The 20,864-nt window shown below is 40.4% G+C and overlaps 1 long non-coding RNA gene across 1 annotated transcript in view; it reads left to right on the top strand.

The window, feature by feature from the left end:
* The first annotated feature begins 8,663 nt into the window (after positions 1-8,663).
* The window catches only part of LOC114096544 (uncharacterized), a 36,314-nt gene continuing 24,113 nt past the window's right edge, over positions 8,664-20,864 (top strand). The window contains exon 1 of the long non-coding RNA XR_003583444.2: positions 8,664-8,729. This is a non-coding gene — a long non-coding RNA (uncharacterized lncRNA). The remainder of the gene's footprint in view (positions 8,730-20,864) is intronic.

Raw genomic sequence — 20,864 nt, 5'->3', positions numbered from 1 at the left:
GCCTTTGCCTAATTCCCTATTTTCAAATGACTCTGGGTGGACTTCTGTTGCCGGAGAAGTGAGCTCAGATATAGAAACTGTTGCCCTTACAACTCATCGCATCCTAAATTTTGGATTTTCTTATGGACCTCACCACTCTTCAAACTTGCTTGCCCTGTGAATCCTCTGGTCCCTCCTTTTTCTCCTATCCCTCCTGCCTCCAACTGCCTTCTTTCCTTTCTCCCATTTCTTCACTCCTACATGTGTGTTAAACAGAGCCAATAGTTTCCTGGGACACTGTGAAACTAGACTTGAGAGCCAGAATCAGCTCTGCACAATTGAGAGCTGTGTTCTGATCCCATGTCTCCTCCTTCCCAGCTGTGTCCCCTGAGGTGCATTCACCCCATCTTACATTCAATCAATCAATCAGTCAATCAAAGTAATCCTGAAGGACTCCAACAGGAGAGTAGCAACAATGAAGAAAACTGTGAAACCAAAAGTGCTAACAACCTTGACTTTTAAGCTATCTTCATTTTTTCTTTCTTTCTTTCTTTTTTTTTTTTTTTTGGTACCAGGGACTAAACTTAGGAGCACTCAACCACTGAGCCACATCCTCAGCCCTATTTTGTATTTTATTTAGAGACAGGGTCTCATTGAGTTGCTTAGTGCCTCGCCATTGCTGAGGCTGGCTTTGAACTCAAGATCCTCCTGCCTCAGCCTCCTGAGATGCTGGGATTACAAGCAGGTGTCACCATGCCAGGCTAAACTCTTTTTTGAATGCATTCTTCTTATGAAAAATTTACTAAATGCTCACAATATTTCTGGTTACTCTGAAAACTAGTCACATACCCTATCATCCAAGTAGTTGATCGGTCATTTCTTTTTCTTTCAAATGGTCATACAGTGAGAAAAATCTCACAATTTATTCAACAGCCTAACACCAATATTCTTCCCATAAAATATTTTCAATAATATTGGTTGATTATTTGATTGTTCAAGGGTTTCATATAAAACAGGCAACACAGAGAAATGAACCCCTCTTGGATCAAAGGGAAAGACCTAGGTGTAGTCTCATGAATTTACCACCCAAACATTACTATAAACCTGCCACGTTGTTCACCTGTAGTTTAAAGAGAATTAAGTGTTGCGGGAGACTCTGTGGGAACCAACACTGAGAGACTAAGAGAGGCTCCTGGAATTGCAGTCAGGTGATTGGGGAGCAAATGCTGCTCTGTTCCTGGCTGGCAGCTGTGCATTTTGGGCAAACCTCTTACTTGGATGAGTCTCAGTTCCTTCAACTGAAAAAAAAGAAAAGACTAATCCCTACCTCATAAGACCATTGTGAGAGTTAAAAGAAAAAAAAAAGTATCTCCTAGAGCTAAGGCTAAGACAGATATTCAATAAATTCCAGTTAAACTAAAGGGAGCTGAGAATTGTCCCTGTTTCTATGACTTGTGAAGAGAGCTCCCTGGCCCTTTTGTCCACCAGTGGTCTTTTTTGCATTTTAATACTGTAGATGGAGGTCTTATTCTGTCAGTATATGCAACCTGCAATATCCCGAGGACAGGAATACTATTATTGTTTGCATCTTACAAAGAAGCTAAGACTCAGGGGCCCAAGTAATCAAGATTTTGTGTCCAGTAAGGAAAGGCTGAGTCAGGATCTGAAATCAGACCTGGCTCCAGAATCCACACTGTCAACCACCATCCTGTCCTGCAATTCAGCAGACAGGAAGTGGGGAGAACAAAGGCTCTCCTGAGCTTCTTCCAAACACTAAACTCATGTTCCCTGAAAATCTTTTAAAATCTGTTTCAGGGAAGGTGACTTCTACCATGGGCTACCTCATGATTCCCAGTTTTGGGGCTCTAAGGTAGGAACATGTGGCTCCAATTATCAAGGATGAGAAGACAGATAAGCTTTTGACTGTGCTGACATTTACCCTGGGCTACTTGTTTTGAAGCCTCCACATGATATTCTTTATCACTATAAGAGCTAATTCTCTAATATGAGTAGATGAACCCTGAACTAGACAAGACCTGTTGCCAAAATATATTCAAGATCAAATACATTATTATAAAATGTATTTATGTGCTCTTACCTATAGCCAAAAGATAAGCCACTTATAATAAAATATACATGTATATCAAAGCAAAAAATTTTTAAAACAAGTGCAACGAGGTAAAAACAAAGAAAGAAAAATTATTTCAGAAATACTAAACTAAGGAAAATTAGCACCAACATAGCTTTGAACTTCCTGGCAGCCCAAGCAAGAACACAAAATGCATGGAACCAAAGACATGCAATTTTTCTAGACACTATAATTTCAAAAAGACTCTTGCTTCAAGGCTCCATGCATTCTACAAATTCTTACAGAGCCTCAGGCACTGTACTAGGGAAGCAGAACCATACAGAGACCTTGATTCCTACTCTCACTGAATTGGCATTAGTCAAATATGCCCCATAAGGACATAATGACAAACTGAGATAAGTGATCTAAAACCACTGCTTAAAATCTGACTTAGAAGTGAGCAGAAATGGACAACAGGGTCATACTAAGAGTGCTGTCCATCCTTCTAGAAGCAATGCAAAGTGGTTTTAGAGGCAGTGGAAGAGAGCTGTGAACAGTGGTTTCAATATTGAGTGCTTAGTGCTTCCTGTGCTCCCTGGTAGCTGCATGAGAATGGTTTGCAGAAGAACAGTGTGCTGGCTGCTGCAATTACCCAGCTGGCTCAGTGATGCTTGGAATACAGTACCTGTGAACAGCCTGAGTTTTCTAACCCAGACTTTCTGGGTCTGATTTTTCAGGGTCATCTAGAGCCCTATTAGCCTCATAAAAGCTCTCGGGAAGAAAGATTGCCTTTTCTTGAAGATCAAAGTCCAAAGTCCAAGGGCTCAGAAAGAAAGGGATTTGGGACAATGCCAGAGATTCTGAGTAGCCTATTTTATGACCTCTGACAGGGCAGCCATTTATGACTGTGCAGGTTGTATACTCTGCACAGATTCAGAGTGTACCATTCATATCAGAGTACACATGAATGTTGCCTCCTGAATACAGCATTCCTGCTCTTTCCTAGTTTCCTTTTAAGAAAAGACTATAAACTCCATGACTCTCCTATAATCCCAGGGTTCAAGAAGAAACAATGATTAAGGCTATATCAGGCCCTTTATCTCTCTGGTCTCACCTCTTTTGCAGCCCTCATCCAGTCCTAGGTATTCTTTTCTCATTCTGCTCAAGAGGTAGCATGGAGGGGTAGATATAAGGGAAGAAGAAAGTCTCTGTCATGCAGCCACCTTGGCTTGCAAGTGCTCCCCAGACTTGTACACCATACCCGAAATGATACCAATATCTGCTCAGATAAAATGATACACAGAAGCAAACAAGTCATTCCAATGCTGTCGGCTTTTTACTTAGTTGACATTAAATATTCCCCAAATCACAGACTAAAGAGTGCCCTTGCTCAGCTAATCTCACGTCCTCCAAGATCCAAACTGCTGTCTTTTCTCCTTGGAGACAAAGTAATCCACTCTGAGGTCTGTTTATACTGGAACAGTCTGGTTCTTTTCTTAAAGTACTGAGACTTATAAACAACCCCCAGCTTTTGGCCTGGATGCTAAGGCAGTGAGAAATGGAGCCGACTCCAGGACTACAGCAGTCAAGGGTCCGTTCCCCACCAGCTAAGTCAGGTGGCACCATACTCACAGAAATGCTTTGGACTCCCAAGGTTTCTGCTCATAATGATCTGGCATGAGGCACTGACTCAAGAGTACCTGCCCTCGCTTGCAATGGGGCTGGAGCTGGACCCATGTTCACTATGGAGAGCTCAGCAACCCAGATGAAACCATTCTCCAGCTTCTCCTCATTACTAGTCTTTACCACAGTGGTCCTTTAAAAGATACTTTTAAAACATCCTTGTATTGACATGCACTTTCTTCCCATATAGGACGCAGGAAGAATAATTTCCTTTAATTTCTGATCAAGGTGATTATTCTGCAGACATGCTGCAGTATTTTCTTTCTTCCTTTCTTTTTTCAACATAAAAACCCCCTATGTTGTGTCCACTCATATTAATACAGTTGTACATTTCAAGTTTTAGATGCACTTTCTCATCCCTATCCCACAGACCACAGAGCACAGAAAACATTTAGGTCATCCAGAATTTTTCTCCTCTAGAAGTCTGGTATTGACTAACACCCAACGCAGACATGAGCCCTTCATCTGCAGCTGTCACTGCTGAGGGCAGGTGCATTCTCTGGCCTGCAGTGGTGACTCTATCCTCACTTTCTCTTTGAAAATCATTCCTGGGACATTGGCATGCCGCTGTATTCTTCCAGCAGCAGCTGACAGGCCCCCTCCAAGGCAGGCCTCATGAAGGTATGTGGGCTCCAGTGGTCCCCACCCTCAGCAGCTGTTTGGATTGCATCAGGTGGTGGCTTCTGGGTGTTAAGGGAGACTCAGCCACCAGTTTACCCATGGCTCTCTATTCATCCCCAGATGATTTCTCATTTACATCACTTCCCCCTCCCAGCCTGCTCCAATGTTCAAGAGAACTTGAACCATGTACTTCGATGAGTTTGTTCTTAAATTGAACACTTTTCTGAACTGAACGCTATGAAGTTGTAGGGCATTTTCCAAATCCGAGACAAAGGCAGGAATTCCTCACTCTCCAACCCTTCAATTTCTCTTACCATGGTGTAACTAAAATGGAAAGCCAGGCTGATATTTAAAGATTGATCTGGAATTGTATGATTTGATTTCTGCCCCTGTTTCAATGCTGAATGAGCAGTGCAGGAAAAACCAGGTGGGCACTGGCAGGAGAAAAAGAAAATGTGTTTTCACTCTCATTTCCATGAGTATCCAGATCAGAAAAGTAGTCAGGTTCTCATAACCAGATGAGTGAGCCCAGCTGAAAGGCATCACCGTGTGATTCCCGTCTCAGAGTTCTCAGCTTGCTCTATTCTTTATTGCTCAAACAGTCATTGTGTGTCAATTCCATAGCTGTCTTTCTGTATTTGTCAAGAAGGTGCCATTTCTGGATACTGTGTTTGAAAAGAGTAATTACCTTCCCTACTACCCTCCACCTTCAACTAAAGATTTTTTGTTTTGTTTTCATGAATTGGCTCCAGCCACCCACCCCGTGCCTAACCAGGCAGAAGCAGGTCCTCTGGAGGTGCATCCAAGCTCTGGCAGAGGTGATCCCTCTTAGGCCACACTTAGGGTTTACTTCTGCCACTTCTGAGAAATATTGAGCATTCCCCATGAAGCATATATAGTTTGGAAGGGAAGATTTTGGGAAAAAGAGCACAGGACAGGATTATGTCATTGAATCTGCCTCAAATTAAGAACCAGACTCGGCTAAAAAACAGAACTAAGAGAGTGGTTGCCCAACTCTAACAATAATTAACCCCTCACTTCCTAATAAAAATTCAAACACACCCCTTCTCATCAAAGATTTCTGTTCAATCCAAGGGCTTGGCCAAGAACAGAAAGCTTCTCTTCATGTGGAGACAGATGGATATCAAATGTCTCATCAGAAAAAAGGAACACAGTTTCTCCAAAATTTTGATTATTAGAAATTATATCTATGGACAATAGATATAATTTTGCATTTTATAGTTCATTTCAATTTATAGTTCCCTTTCCCTTTGTCTATTGAAAGTAGGAAGCCCAGATGATCATGAGGTTATATTAGGACTTCAGAAGGATCTCTATTTCAAATCATTAAAAGACATATATCATTTCTATAGAATATCAAAGCAACAAGTAAATATAGGGTGCTGGCAATTAGGCATTTTTTAGGTAACAGAGAAAAATCTATATTAACTTCTAATGGACACAGAGTCATGAAAAATTGTGTTCCATATGTGTACTACGAATTGAAATGCATTCTGTTTTCATGTATAACAAATAAGTTAATTAATTAATTTTGGAAAACAACTTATACATAACTTCTAAATTCTAATTCTGGTTCTAATAAGGCTTAAGTGTAAAAACCATCACAATAAATTTCTTCTCCTTAAAATGCTTTTCCAAGGATTAGCCAAATTTTTAAAAATCCTACCATTTTTTCTATGAATAAAGTTCCACAAATGAATTATATAATTATGGACTAAACTTTTTTCTCCAAGGAAAAGGTTATTGATCTTCTAGAGTGTTATCACTACTACATTTGAATATTGAGCATTAGGTAAAAATTTATTTAAAACTTTTCATTTAAAAGGTTTATTTTTATTAAAAAAAAATGTAACTTGTCAAGAAAAATGTGAGACTAAATATGACCAAAACATCTTTGCTGTAGCAAAACATCAAAGGCTGAATATAATTTCTGGCCAGGAACCCATTCCAAGAAAAGATAAAATTAGCTTAATTGTTCTTCTGGCCAATGCAGGAAACTGGTAAGAGAATTTCAAACAACAGCTTCTGTTCCCTGTCTTTTTTTTTTTTTTAATGATGTAGAGCAATTGCTCGTCTAATGAAGGGATTCGGTAAATAAATTACACATTACTTTCAACTGATTACTCTAATATAGGGAAATTTCCATCCCAGCAATTGCTCTTCAGAAATGAGACAAACCTCTTGCTTGCAGCAGCCCCCACAATAAACACATGCTTACTGTTAAAATATTGATAAAGTAAACGTGATGGGAATAGAGCACAGGTGCAGTGCAAAGCTCTGCATTATCCTTGATCACCATTCATTTCCATCCTACACACACACACACACACACACACACACACACACAAACACACACACTCATACCTACCAAAATTCACTTAAATTTGTTAATATTTCTTGCCCATTATTTGGTAAAGAACAGAGCATGTACCAATGCCATCAGAGATGCAAAATAGTTACTGAGTTTCTGCAATAAGTATTTTTGCTCACCTGCTCTAGTAAAACTATATGGAGGTCAATAAACACAGAAATGGTCACAAAGCTTCTCAATACTGAAACAGCCACAAACATTTAACTCTCTGGGAAGCTTAAGGTAGAAAATCAAAGTAATTATAAAGTACTAATCAACACTAATGATTCTTTTAAAGATACTTACAGTTTAGATCGCTATAAGGATCCTACTTTCCTCTCTGCTGGGAATGGAGGTTTGGGTATCTTCAGGCCCTCCCTTCCCACACTCCCTTTGTTTTGCCAAGGTAAATGAGTTTCAGTAATAAACTCCCAAATATCCTGCCTTGAGAGAAAGACGTCACCTTCACGCAGAGTTTACGTTTTGGCTTCAATGATGGTTTAAAGGCATCATAAATTATGCATTTCCTTCTATGCCAGGCCCATAAAAAGTGCTCTCATTGTTCATTAAAGAGATTGCTTCTAAACAAGCACAGGCTTTTTTTTTTTTTAAGTGTGAAACAGAAACATTTCTATTATGTTTGTGACTGCTATGCTGAAGAACCAAAACAGTTTGAAATTAGGAAAGTATTAGAGTCTGTTGTTCCAGAATGTGTAGCAATTGTCAACATACACAGTGAAATTATCAGTCATTGTTTAGCTGGCAATACAGTAAAACATACCAGGCCAACTGCTAGTCTCCTCCCAGGAGAACAATAGTCTGCAAACCTCACATCGCCAGCAACAGTTGGGGCTCTCCCCTTTCTGCCTCGGCTCCAATTTACAGATGTGAAAAGAGATTAGGGACAGGATATACACTAGGATATCCCTTATTGCTGCACAGAGCAAGCACTATTCTGAGGATAAACTGAACATTTGCAGAATCCTCCCTAATTATCTCCTGACTTCCTCACTAGGGTTTTGCCACTTCCAGCTGAAGTACCAGTCCTCAGGAATTATGTTCTTCGTTTTTCAACAACAGATATTGCATCTGCACAAGACTGGGTTCTTTTTTTTTTTTTTTTTTCCAAGGAGGACCACACCCATTTATCCCCTATACTTCAGGAGCAAACTGCAGATTTTGGCTGAATTTCCAACATCAGACCAAAGGTACCAGAGCTGGACACATGTGACCCCCACTTCAGCTGGGTCACACACACCCCCGCCAGTTCTATAACTTATATGACTGTGGTTGGAAGGCTGTCGAGGCAGATTTATCACTTTAAGAACCAGCGTTCCAGAGATTGGGGGCAGGGGGCGGGGGAAGGCGGAGTACAGCCCTAACACCCTGCCAACTAAGTGACAAAGTTGTCTTTTCCTCCTCTGCTGCGACACCCTTTCCTTTCCATCAGCGCGCGCGCGCGCACACACACACACACACACACACACACACACACACACACACAATCTGGCTCCCTTGACTTACCAGTTTAGATTTGGCGCGTTGCAAAAATTCTTCCATGTCTTTGCTGGGGATTTGAACCAGAGGTACCCTGTGGAGGGGGACGCAGATGAAGACCTCGGTCTCGGGTACATGAGCTGGGTCTCCAGAAAGTGGTCCACCGGGGCGCAGCTACGGGCTGCTACCTCCGGATTCTCGGAGGCCGCTCAGGTTGTGGTTGCACCCTGAGCTATTTCGTCCCAGGGCTCCCCGCCCCACCCCCGAGCCCCTCCGCCAGCTCTGGGCTACGGACTCAGTCCTAATAAGGAAAGTGGGTGTGCCGCCCGGGAGCCCCAGGGCGCGCCCCGCACGCTCGCTGGCACGCGCCTCTAGGGGCCGGTGCTCCGGGGAGGGGGGGGCGGGGGTGCTGGGGAATGGCGAGGGGTTCCTCGGCCAATCGCAGGGCCCCACCGCGGCCTCCTGACGTGGCGAGCCGAAAGATGCTGCAACCACGGACAGCGCCCAGAAGTAAGAGCCAAGTGCAAGGGGCTGCTGCAGAGGGAGGTTCTGCCGCAGGCACCACGCTGCCAGCGAGGGAAGGTGGGAAGAGGGAGACAGGCCCCAGGAGAGCGCCTGTCCTCGGCCAGCGCCTCCCTGGCTGGCTGGCACGGTACAGAGAGCTCCAGCGGTCACTTAATGAGCTGGTCTGCTGGCCTGACCGGGGATGCACTCAGCTAGATTGGCGCGGGGAGGGCGCGGGGGAGGTACTGCTGAGCTAAAAGCAGTATGACCTTGATGGGTAATGATCAGAAGTGTAGGCAGGGAGGTTGTTCTAGGCTGCATCTTTTTTACCTACCCTCTAAATATGCCCATCAGCAACGGATGTCCGCCATTCTTTCCAACTGGATGCCCTTATGTTGGCCCTGGCGCTAATGCATAGATATATCCTCCTGCAGTCCCTATCCACTGTCTCCTATGCCCAGGGAAGGTTGAGGCAATAGAACCTCGCTACTCAAAGTGTGGTCCGCAGACCAGTAACATCAGTATCACCAAGCTCATTAGAAATGCAGAACCATTCTGTCCCCTACCCCCAACCTACTAAATAAGAGTGTGTTTCTAGGAGATCCTCATATCATGTCTATGTACATTAAAGTTTAAGAAGCACTGTGGTAAATACTTAAATTTGCAGTTATGCACCTATTTGAACTCATGGAGTTTTGTGTGTACTCATTAACCTTACCAAACTCCCTCCTACATTTGATTTTTTGCATATCTGCCTGAACAACCCTTCTTGCCCTCTCCCCAGTGCCTGACTAACTTATGCTTCAAGTGTCAGCATGAATAAGTGGTCTTAAGCCTGGCTGTCATTAAAATCATATCATAATCATGTGGGGCTTTAAAAATGCTCATACCTGGGCTCTATCCCAGTCCAATTAAATCAGTATCTCTGGGTGTGAGGTCGAAGCATCAATCTGATATAAAAATGATCCTGTTGAGAGATTCTGGTTCTCATTGAAGCACGTATCTGAATCACTCACAGGGCTTGTTAAAACATGGGTTTCTATGTCTCTTCCCCAGAATTCCATGCTTCATACTCTGGCTTACCAGGTGTGAGAATTTTCATCTGGAGTAACCTCCCAAAGTTTGCTGATAGTGAGGATCCAGGTACCACACTTTGAGATTTGTATTTTCTACTCTGCTATAAATTCTATTCTCCACCAGGCTGAGACCTTTCCTATTGCATTCATTGATGGATCCCTAACACGACATAATGTTCAGGCAACATATAACATATAACAATAAATACTTGTTCATGAAAATAAATGTATACATGGGAAGACGGAGTTTCTTTGCCATCTCTGAGTCTGTGTTTCTGACTATATCTCCGCACATGCGTGTGTAACTATGTCCCTCATGATCAAATTATTCCTTATTCAGAGAAATTCAATGAAAAGAAGTCAGCAGGGTCTACAGATCTGATTAAAGGAGAGTGATAGGAACATTAAGCTCCCGGTTATATTCAGGTGGTGAACTATGTGGAAGCTGCAGATTCTATCTGCTTCCTTTGCTGACTTAAGTAATTTAAAACCATCAAGGTAAAACAAGTGTTTTGTCAGCCTTTAAATCTGTGAAGGTGCACACAAGTCAAGTAACATTACTGAGAAAAACTCCTGAGAAATCCTTGCCTCTGACTTTGTTGGGGGAATTTAGTGACAATCACACAATATTGTTTTTATTCTTCTGACATTTGATTATAAACATTCCCAGCAGCTATTATACAGCTATTATAAATAATTTTTTAAATTATTTTAAACTTTAATTCCCCTCTGACATGAAACCTAATCCATTGATCAGTTCTGATGATTGGGTTTTAGACCTCTGGGAGACCATTATTCTGCATACTACACATCTCATAACCTAAGTTAATTGGTGTCAGCTTTTTGTTCTCAGTTTTCTGTAATTTCGTAGCATAATGAAATTATCTGGAAGACTTTGAAATATATTGATGTTCTAAGCTACATCTCCAGAAATTCTGAATTGAGAGATTTTGAGAGGAGCCCAAACATACCTACATGGTATCTCTACCAATGTTACATAAATGTGCAATCCCCTGTCACCCAGATACAAAACATGGAGTCCCCTTTATTATATTTTCTCTCACCTCCTGTAACCAAATAGTCCCCAATCCAATGTTTTCACTATTTAAAAAAGGCCTCCTTGGGCTGGGGTTGTGGCTCAGTGGTAGAGTGCTCGCCTAGCATGTGCAAGGCCCTGGGTTCGATCCTCAGCACCACATAAAAATAAATAAATAAAATGAAGGTTCCACTTTTTTCCTTTCTATTCTAAGCATTATCATCATAATTTAAATATCTGTATCTGAAGCTAATGCTCACCTTCTTGTTTTAGTCATCTTTTCTGTAGCTGTGACCAAAAATATCTGACAAGAACAGGTTAGAGGAGGAAAAGTTTATTTGGGGTGCTTGGTTTCAGAATTTTCTGTCCCTGGTCTATAGACCCCACGGCTCTGGGCCCAAGTAAGGCAGAACATCATGGTGGAAGGATCTAGCTTCACTCATCAAGAGTAAAACATAAACTCCAAAGGTACATCCACAGGGACCTACTTCCTCCAGCCACACCCTATCTGCCTACCGCAGTTCCACCTACTTATTACATATCAGTGAACTAATCCACTGATTAGGTTATGCCTCTCATAATCTAATCATTTCATCTCTGAAAATTTTTGCATTGTCTGATACATGAGCTCCTTCTCTCCAGAGTCATTTGCACTTGTTCAAAGAGCAATCCCATTTCCTCTTGTTCTTTATTTTTATTCTCAGGTTTCTTGATTCTTGAACTTCTCTCTTTGAGATCTTTATTGGAGCTCTCTTTATTTTGTAACTAATTGGCTTGAGCATATTAGTAGACTGGCTGCTGTGGACTGAATGCTTGCCTCCCGAAAATTCACACTGATGCCTTGATCCTCAACGTGATGACATTAGGAGATGGGGGTTTGGGGTGTAATTAAGTTTAGATGAGGTCATGAGATTAAAGCTCCCATGATAGGATTAGCGTCCTTATAAGAAGAGGAAGGGACACCAGATCTCTCCCTGTCCCTACTGCCACAGCAAGAAGTTGACCATATGCAAGCTGGAAAGATGGCACCCATCCAGAACCATTGAACACCTTGGTCTTAGACTTCTCAGTCTCCACGACTGTGAGAATAAGTGTCTATTGTTTAAGGCACACTGTTTATAGCATTTTATCATAGCAAATCAAGCAGACTCTTTCAATATTAGTGCTAGGAAAAAGGAAGAGATTTTCGGGACCATTTGATCCCATCCCTTCATGTTATTGAGAGGGTGTCGAGGTCCAGAGCTGTTCAGTGTCCTGATCTGGCCCGCAGAGCTCCTGAGAAACAGAGCTGGGACTGAAGCTCAGCTCTCTTTCATCCCTCCCTTCAGCATTTTTGGAGTATGAACTATGACCAAGTAGATATTATGTCTAACCCAAGATGCATAAGCCATGACCCTGCCCTCAGGGAGCTCACAGGTTAATCATTGTAATACAAAGGATAAATGCAGCAATTGAGAAATGCATCAGGGATGGTATTAGTTGAGATGCAATATGGTGTGGCAACCAAGACCTGAAATCTTTGCTCTGCATGGTAGATGAAATATGGCTGCAAATTCTTTGACACTCCTCCCAATGAGAGGAGTGTCACTATATTCCCTTTCTGAATCTAAAAGGGCTCCATGACTTCATGGGCAAGAAAATATAGTGAAAGTGATATCATGTCCATTTCTGGGACCAGGCCTTAAGTAATTGACATCCTCTTTTGTCTTTTGGAACATGTGCTCTTGGAACCTAGCACACAAGCTAAGGGGGAAACCCAAAAACCCACCAGAAGAGACCTTGGGTAACAGCTCAGTTGCCAGCCATGTAGGTGAGTTAACTTAGAAATAGATTCTCCATCCCCAATCATCAATCATCCCTGCTGAACTCTTCCCAAATTCCAGAGATATGGAATTTCTTACAAAATTATGGATTATAATAAAAAGATGGTACTATAAGTCATTAAACTTCTGGGTAATTTGTTATGCAGTAACATGTAAGCAGAACACCTGACCACTTACAGGCTAAGAAACCAGGCAAATTTTTCTTTCTGATCTTTAATATCTTCATTTATAAATAAAAATTCACTTTCCATCTTACGATTGTAAAGAGTAAACGATAACATATGCAACACACCCCATTTCTAATCAACAGCTGTCATTTTGTCATTACCAAGAATTCATTAAGGAGAGGAGAAACTCGGTGCAATAGCCTCAAGTAGAAATAAGGGTCTCCACAAAAAGAACCCAACAAAAGAGGACACTCTAGATAGACTGTGGATGGATCAGCAGTCACCAAGAATGTGAAAAGACCTGATTACAATTTGTGCCTAATGCTACACCCAATCATACCTCCTAAGGTTATAATCTTTTGGCAACATGAGCTTTCTATACCTGTTTCAGAGAAAGATATTGCATTTGTTTCTCAGCAATGACATATCTACATGTATTGCTCACTGGTAAATTTTAAATTAGTTGGTATGTTTTATATTCCCAAATTACCACTCTTCACCCCACTGGTCACTGGGTCTTTCCTTTACAGGCTCTCACAACAACACTGTGGCACTGTACCCACCTCAAGATATTCTTATTTCTGTTGGTGCCACTGTGAGAGCATCTGAAATTTTTCTTATAAACGCCAGCTCAACCTGTGCCCAGACCAGCAAATCAGAAAGCCTGGACATGATGTCTTGCTGTGTACTTTTGGGCAGGTTAATGACTTCTCTGATCATCCTTCCCTGGTTTCTTTACAAGATCGTTGCTACAAATCAAATACTAAGATCTCTACATATATTGGAAAATGTTTACCATGGAAGGGAGAATAATGGGAAAATCCCTTGGTTAAAAAAAAAATCAAACACATGCCATCCTTTTAGATATGAAATGTAACTGGCATGGCAGTTGCTGAGTCACCATTGGGCATATTTCAATGCCAGATGCCTCACTTCAGAAAGGTGTCTCAATTCCCTCCCCTCCAGAATACCAGAGCCAGCAATAAGGTCCAGAACCCATGTACTAAAGTCTTGCACATCACTGCCTGTTAATACCTTATACTGCCCAGTAGCTCACCTGGAAAGGTAAACATGGAAACTGGAAAAAAATAAGGACACTCTTTTTGTTGTTATACTTCTCTATGGTATACCTCTCTAGGGTATTTTTACATTATTTCTTGTGACAAAAGATGTTTAAGAAATTACATGTACCACTTGAATTAGATTTAAAAGCATTCAATCTTGTTTCAAGAAGGAGAGGCAGAAACACAACTAATGTGCATTAGCTAATGCCTCTCATTTAGCTTTGAAGCAACTATTAAATGTTTGCTTTTCACCATGTGGATAGTCAAATATTACCCATTTTGTCAAATAATATTAAAAGGAATTTACTTTTTTAAATGTGTTTTGGCAAAGATTTCCAAATTTTTTAAGGTAAGTTTTGTAATACTTTAAAAAAAAATAAGAAATCCATCTGATTGTTATCCTTTCTCAGCTTCTGTTAAGAAAGAAAGAGGAGTTATTGGAATTGTCAGTGACAGGGGCCAGCTTACTTGGGAAAATGTCCTGCGAGTCAAATGTCCAGGCTGTGAACAGAACATATACCACTTGCATCATTTCTGGGAACCACAGACATCTTGTAGAGCAATGAATTTAATTTGAAAGGACAGCAGAGGAGAGGGGAAGTACTCTGGCTCCATGAGTCATCAGGATAATGAGGCAGTGCCTGCTACATTCAGATCTGCAGCCTGTTGAAAGATGAGGGAGATGGCCTTAAAATCTCCCCTTCCTCTCAAAATATATATATATATACATACATACATACATACACACACACACACACACACACACACACACATATCCATCCTAGGGGCACTTAGCCACTGAGCCACATCCCCAGCTCTTTTTTATATTTTATTTACAGACAAGGTCTCACTGAGTTGCTTAGGGCCTCACTGAGTTGCTGAGGCTGGCTTTGAATTTATGATCCTCCTGCCTCAGCCTCCAGGGCCACTGGGATTACAGGCATGCGCCACCACACCCAGCTTCAAACTGTACCCTTAAGAATGAGTGATTCAAGTTTTACACACTCTCCTCCTGCAGAAAGTCATCTCAGTTCCCTTCAGAACAAAACAGCATGCTTTCCAATTATACTGAGCTATGGTTTGGATATGTTTTGAGCCCCTCTAAGTCCCATATGTTGGAAGTTTGGTATCCAGTGTGGTGATATGAAGGCATGGCAGAATGTTGAAGAGGTGGAGCCTAGTCAGAGGTAGATAGCTCATTTAGGGCATTTCCCTTAGAAGGCATTAATATTGTCACAATCCTCCCATGAGTGAGGATTGTTATGAAAGAGCAAGACTCTTCCCTCTGCAGGTCTTTGGCTTCCTGTGTCACCATGTGATCTCTCCACACATTTTCCCACCACAATGATGCTATCTGCCATGAGGTTCTCAGTAGAGCAGAACAGAAGCCAGAACCATGATTTGGGGCTTGTGAAACTCTGAGATAAATAAACCTGTTATATTTATAAGTTTTCTGCCTGGATATTTTGTTACAGCAACAGAAAACAGACTAATAGTATAAACTTTAACTTATGGTCCCACCATGCATTCCTAGTGAGAAAGTTTTTGTCAAGGAGAGTGGAATATTAATAATGCCTAGATCCTGAAACTCTACCAACATGATCTCTTATCCTTGCAACAATCCTCTAAGGCAAAACACATGGGAACTACAACTGACTCTAGTTTGGAGATAATCTGAAGCCTCTAATTGTTTATTCACATGATGAGCATTGAAATTCAGACTCTGGATTCCAAAGTCCCAAACCTTTTCATTAAAATAGCTAATCTTATTAAACAGATGCTTTGCATGAAATATCATTTTACATGTATTGTTTTACATGAATTATGGCCATTGTGTTCTTATAACAAATACATGAAGCAGGTACCACAATTATCCTCATTTTAAAATATGCAAACTGAGGCACACAAAAATACCATTTTCACAGACCTATCCAAGTAGTACTAGCCAAACCAGAATTCTATCTCAGGTGACAAAGTCCAAAGTCCAAGTCCTAAACTGCTCTACATCAGTGCACGTTCACTGCCATCCACTGCCCAGTAGCTCACCTAGAAATTTCTCCTCCAATCCTTATTTCTCCTCCATCTCAAACATGGAGATTGGAGGAGAAATAAGGACACGGTACTCCTCTTTCAAGTGCTCTTCCACACTTAGGGAATGGCTCACCTCCCCAGCACTGCTCAACCACATAGACCTCACACGTCCTGTTTGCATATACAACAGAGAAATCACCAAAAGAAAAGGGGTGAAAGCCTCAGAAACATGAGTTTTATAAGTCATTTAAAATCCCTTATGTAGATTATGGCTCAGCTAAACAGTTGCTTCTTTTCCACAATACATACTTACACAGCCCTTATCCTCACACCTCCTCCCCACTTTCCCTTAACCCATCTCTCATAAAGTGCAGACATACCATTTAGTGATGATCAAAGGCTGAAGTTTTAGTCCTCTGGACAGTGGTTTTAAAGTGTCCTGGTCTTTGTGTCCTAGTGAAAAGGAGACACTTGAGTGCATATAAATTCTCAACCTTAAAATTCTAAGATTTACAAAACTGAATTGTCCAATCATTAGATCCACAAAGAATATTTTTAAAAAAAATGAGTCTTATTGTCAGTTTTTAAAAGTCTGAATATTTGTGACTTTATTTGCTTATGTAAAACTCAGAGAGATTACATTTAAATCATCTAAAAAAGTTTACCTGCTAAAAAAAAAAAAGTCAAGTATTTTAAGGAATATCAGTTTAAAGCTCAGTAATTAAGGGATATAAATTGACAAGTTTGAAAAGACAAAAATTAGCTAGCAGGAATTGTGGAAGGTGTTTGTATTCTCATGTTTCAGATGCTGATGTCTTCAGAAGCACTGTCTGTTCATGACAGGAAGTGGGGGGGACTCAAATTTCAGACTGAAGGGTGCTGCTTAATTGTTGTTTAAAGATCATTGATTTCTCATATAATGCTATTTCACTAAAAAACAATAAATTCAGCATTTAATGTGTTTCCAATAATATTATGTAAAGCTAGTAAAATAGAAAAGGATATTTTTTAAAGTCCCACAAATTGTTGATTTCAATGAAAAAAAAAAAAAGAAAGAAAGAAAAAAGAGTATTTGCTCTGTATTTTCCTACTCCGAATCTCTGCATCTTCAAATCACCAAAGTTCCAGAAGGAGAGTAGGTACATCCCAGTCTGTTAACGCAGAGCCCTAGTGTCCAGCTGCAGCTTTTGTCTTCTGTGCTGTGTTTTCCTCAGCCTGGCCATCACAACAAAGAATTTACTTCCCAAGGAACATCTCTGTCAAACTCTCCTCAACCCATCTTTGAGTCACACCACCAGGGATTAAGGCCCTTTGGGAAATGCTGCCCTCTGAGTGCTCCTCTAAAGTATTCATTTAAGTTGATATTCCATGAGACCTAGCTCAGAAACTTAAGTTAGGAGCAGATTCTACCTATTTTGGTTTCTGGATTTTTTTTCCACATATTCCCTCCACCCACCGCCTTACTTCCTTTGAATGAAAAAGTAAATTCAAAAAACTCAGCAATTGGAGAAAGCTGTTCTATGATCACTACCAAACTGCAATAAGAACCCAATTTGCTCATTGGCTTATTTAACAATAAATTTACATAGATCCATTTCCCCCAGTAATTTAGTTAATTAAAGACTTTAGTGATGTATAAATCACAAGAGAAAAGCCATTGGTCTTTTGGAAAATGTCACAGAAATAACCAAAATCATCCAGAAACAGTTGAAAGCTTTGAAGACAGCAGATGTTTTATGTCAAACACTGTGTCATCCACCACATGCCATTTCAGGTTGTAACTCCTCACATCTTCTCCCTCCTGGGGAGCTATAAGACTCCAGAGAACAGGGCTTTGGTGGGCCCCTCTGAATCCTCCCACTGGATCCAGCACTGTGTTCTTCTCAACAGGGCCTCAAATAATCTTAATAATAAGTGTTTCTCAAGTCCTGCTGAAGCCTTAAAGAAGAGAGGCTCACTAACCATGCAAAAAACAGAAAGAAATGCAGGATTTTTTTTTAAATGTTTTATTAGGTTTTACCAGCAGATCAAATGATGGTTTTTAATTGTGTTAAAAGGCAATATCTTCCAAAACTCTAAGGCTAGTGTAGACCTAGAAATAAGCCAGATGAGGAGAAAGTAAATCACTGAGACCAGAATTACTTCTGAGCCACAGAGTCGAAACAAAGGAAGACTAAAAGATATTTTTAAATAATCTCAAATATACATCTGCTGGTTGCCTTTTCAATTTCTCAAATATTTGTACATGCAAATGTGCCCATTCAACACCGAATAATTAAAATGGAGGCAGACCGTTGAACTTTGCACACAAGCAGAAGAAGCCTGGAGTAGAGAAAATGGGCAGGAGTGGGAGGGAGAGAGTGCAGGAAACCTATATTATTGTGTGACAAAGAAGCCTAGTAATGACTGAGAGACCCCAGTTGCTCTGAAAAGGGAGAACTCCAACTGTAGGGAAGACCCCTAAAAGAAGGAGGAAAGAATTAAGGAATTGTTGACCTTCACAAAAATTTCCATGGCAAAGCCCTGTATGTAGGGACAATGTTTCTAAAGCTCCTACTACATCCCAGACCTATTATAGGCTCTTGAGATGTGCATGGAACATGCAGACTCAGAGACTTTGGGTGGAAGAAGATGGATGTTGGTTTAGAATGCACGACCCCAAAATATGAGCCCTTGGAAATTGAGAAAACAGTAAAACTAGGTATGTCTTCCTGACCTTCTCTTCTTTTCCATTGGGAACCAAATTATAGCATACATAAAATATGACTTCTTAGCATCATGTTCTTATATACCAGTCTCTCGAAGCTAGATCAAATGCTTCTTTTAAGGGTGTTTTGTTTCTATGGACAGGACTATTTTGATGCCTCAACATTTGATATGCAGGTGAATTTGTTTTGTAGAACCACTGAACTTCAGGCTTACATATTGAACCTCATGTAGCTCCCTCTGCATACACATATACACACTCTCATTCTTCTGAGGAGAAAATGGAGGCTTGTTTAATAGCACACAATTAGCTGGAAATGAAGTGGCTACTCCTATCCTCTTATCAGGTCAAAGAATATTATTCTTCCACATGGGAATTTCTTAAGAGTTGCTCTTTGTAGGTACTTGCAGGAAAGACTTACAGAGAAGTATAAGTATAAATGGAGATGTACTCTATGGCTTGGTCAGCCCATCAAACTATACAGTATAGATTTGATAGAGGAGGCCATCAGATGCTTTGTATAGCCCAATGGAAAAGTACCCAGAATTCTGGAGATCTTGACTCTCAATAAGTGCTATTTTCATTATGGCATCATCATTCATTCATCAATTCTCATATAATTATAGCTTCTTAGAACTAGATTTCTTGGTAGCCCAAACTTTGACTCCACTGCAACACAATTGCACTAATACAGCAGTTTACTAGCTGCTAGGGTGTAGGTGGAGGTCAAGGTAAAGAAGAACCCCACCAGTGGTCTTAGGTGGAGGGTAGGGAATGATCATGTAGACAAAGGACTCCTGGGGATGCTCTTCACTCTCCTTTCCTCTCTGTGTGTCACCAAATTTGATGTTCCTTGCAGATCAACAATATGTGCCAAAATAATTATTTAAAAGGTTTCTTTAAACAACAAATTTCCAAAGTGCAGACACTCTTTGGAATTATCACATAATCATGCCAAATCTCAGCAAAATTTGGTTGCCCTTAATGAACTATATTGTCCTTAATGGATCATACTGACCTGGTTGAGAACAAAATATGCCCTAACATACCTAAAGTTGTTTTTAACATCTAAAGAAAATATAGAAAAGAAAAGCCAGAGATTAAAAGAGGCATTAAAAGTTATCAACATTAGAATATACAAATTACAACTAGCAAGTTTTACTGTGTTAAGCATTATGAAGTTATAGGTGAAAATAAAGAATCCATATAAACTGTGAGAGCTGGAGATTAATTCACATTTTCTAATAGTGTGCTAGCAAATGTTTAATAATTGGTTCTCCAGAAGAAGGAGAGAAAGGTCTGATTTGTATCATTTGCTGATGTCCACGGAGTAAATACTCCCACGGGAGCCAGTTGTAAGACACCAAAGTGATGTCAATGAACACAAACTAAGGAGGAGAGGCAGACAGCTGTCCTGAGAGCTGCCAGTCAGTTCCAGCATGCTACTGACCTTTCCAAGAAAACATGAAAACTGTTTGAGATGTGCCTATCATCTGACTCAGAAAACCTACCTTATGCATGTATTATCAAAAAATAGTGGGAAAAGAGATACATCCAAAAATATTTGCCACAAGGTCATTTACAATATCAAATATTTGAAAAAACCCATTGCTCATGAATACAATAACAGGACTCCACTTGTTCATGTCTTCCTTGTGACATTCACCCCTATCCCAGCCACCACTGACCTAATTTTCTCTCTGATTTTGCTTTTCCCCAAATGCTATGCAGTTGGAACCATTCAGTGTGTATCCTGTTCAGATTTCTTTCACTTACCAATATGAATATGTGTTCCCATAGTCTTTTTATGGCTTACTAGTTCATTTCTTTTTCACTGAATTGTGGTATAGTATTTAAAATTCATTGAGTCTCATTTTCTCATTTGTAATAGGAATAACATATTTGATGAGGAATATATATATATATATATATATATATATATATATATATATATATATATATATATATACTAGGAAAAGCAAAGAATGATGAATCCTCCCCTAGAGCTTCCAGGCTGACACTTTGATTTTAGACTTGTAAAACCATAAAAGATTTCTAACCTCCAGAACTGAAAGATAACAAATGTGTATTGTTTTAAGCCACTAAGTGTATTTAAAGTGGTTATAACTGAAATAGGAAAAAATTACAGGTGATTAGCCTCAGCATTCTCTTTAACATCTTGTGTGCCTTCCCCAAAGTAGAGGCTAGAAATCCAAAAACTACATTTCCCACCATCT

Source organism: Marmota flaviventris, chromosome 13, assembly GCF_047511675.1.
Source record: "Marmota flaviventris isolate mMarFla1 chromosome 13, mMarFla1.hap1, whole genome shotgun sequence".
NCBI lineage: Eukaryota > Metazoa > Chordata > Mammalia > Rodentia > Sciuridae > Marmota > Marmota flaviventris.
This window is presented reverse-complemented; position numbering and strand designations above follow the sequence as displayed.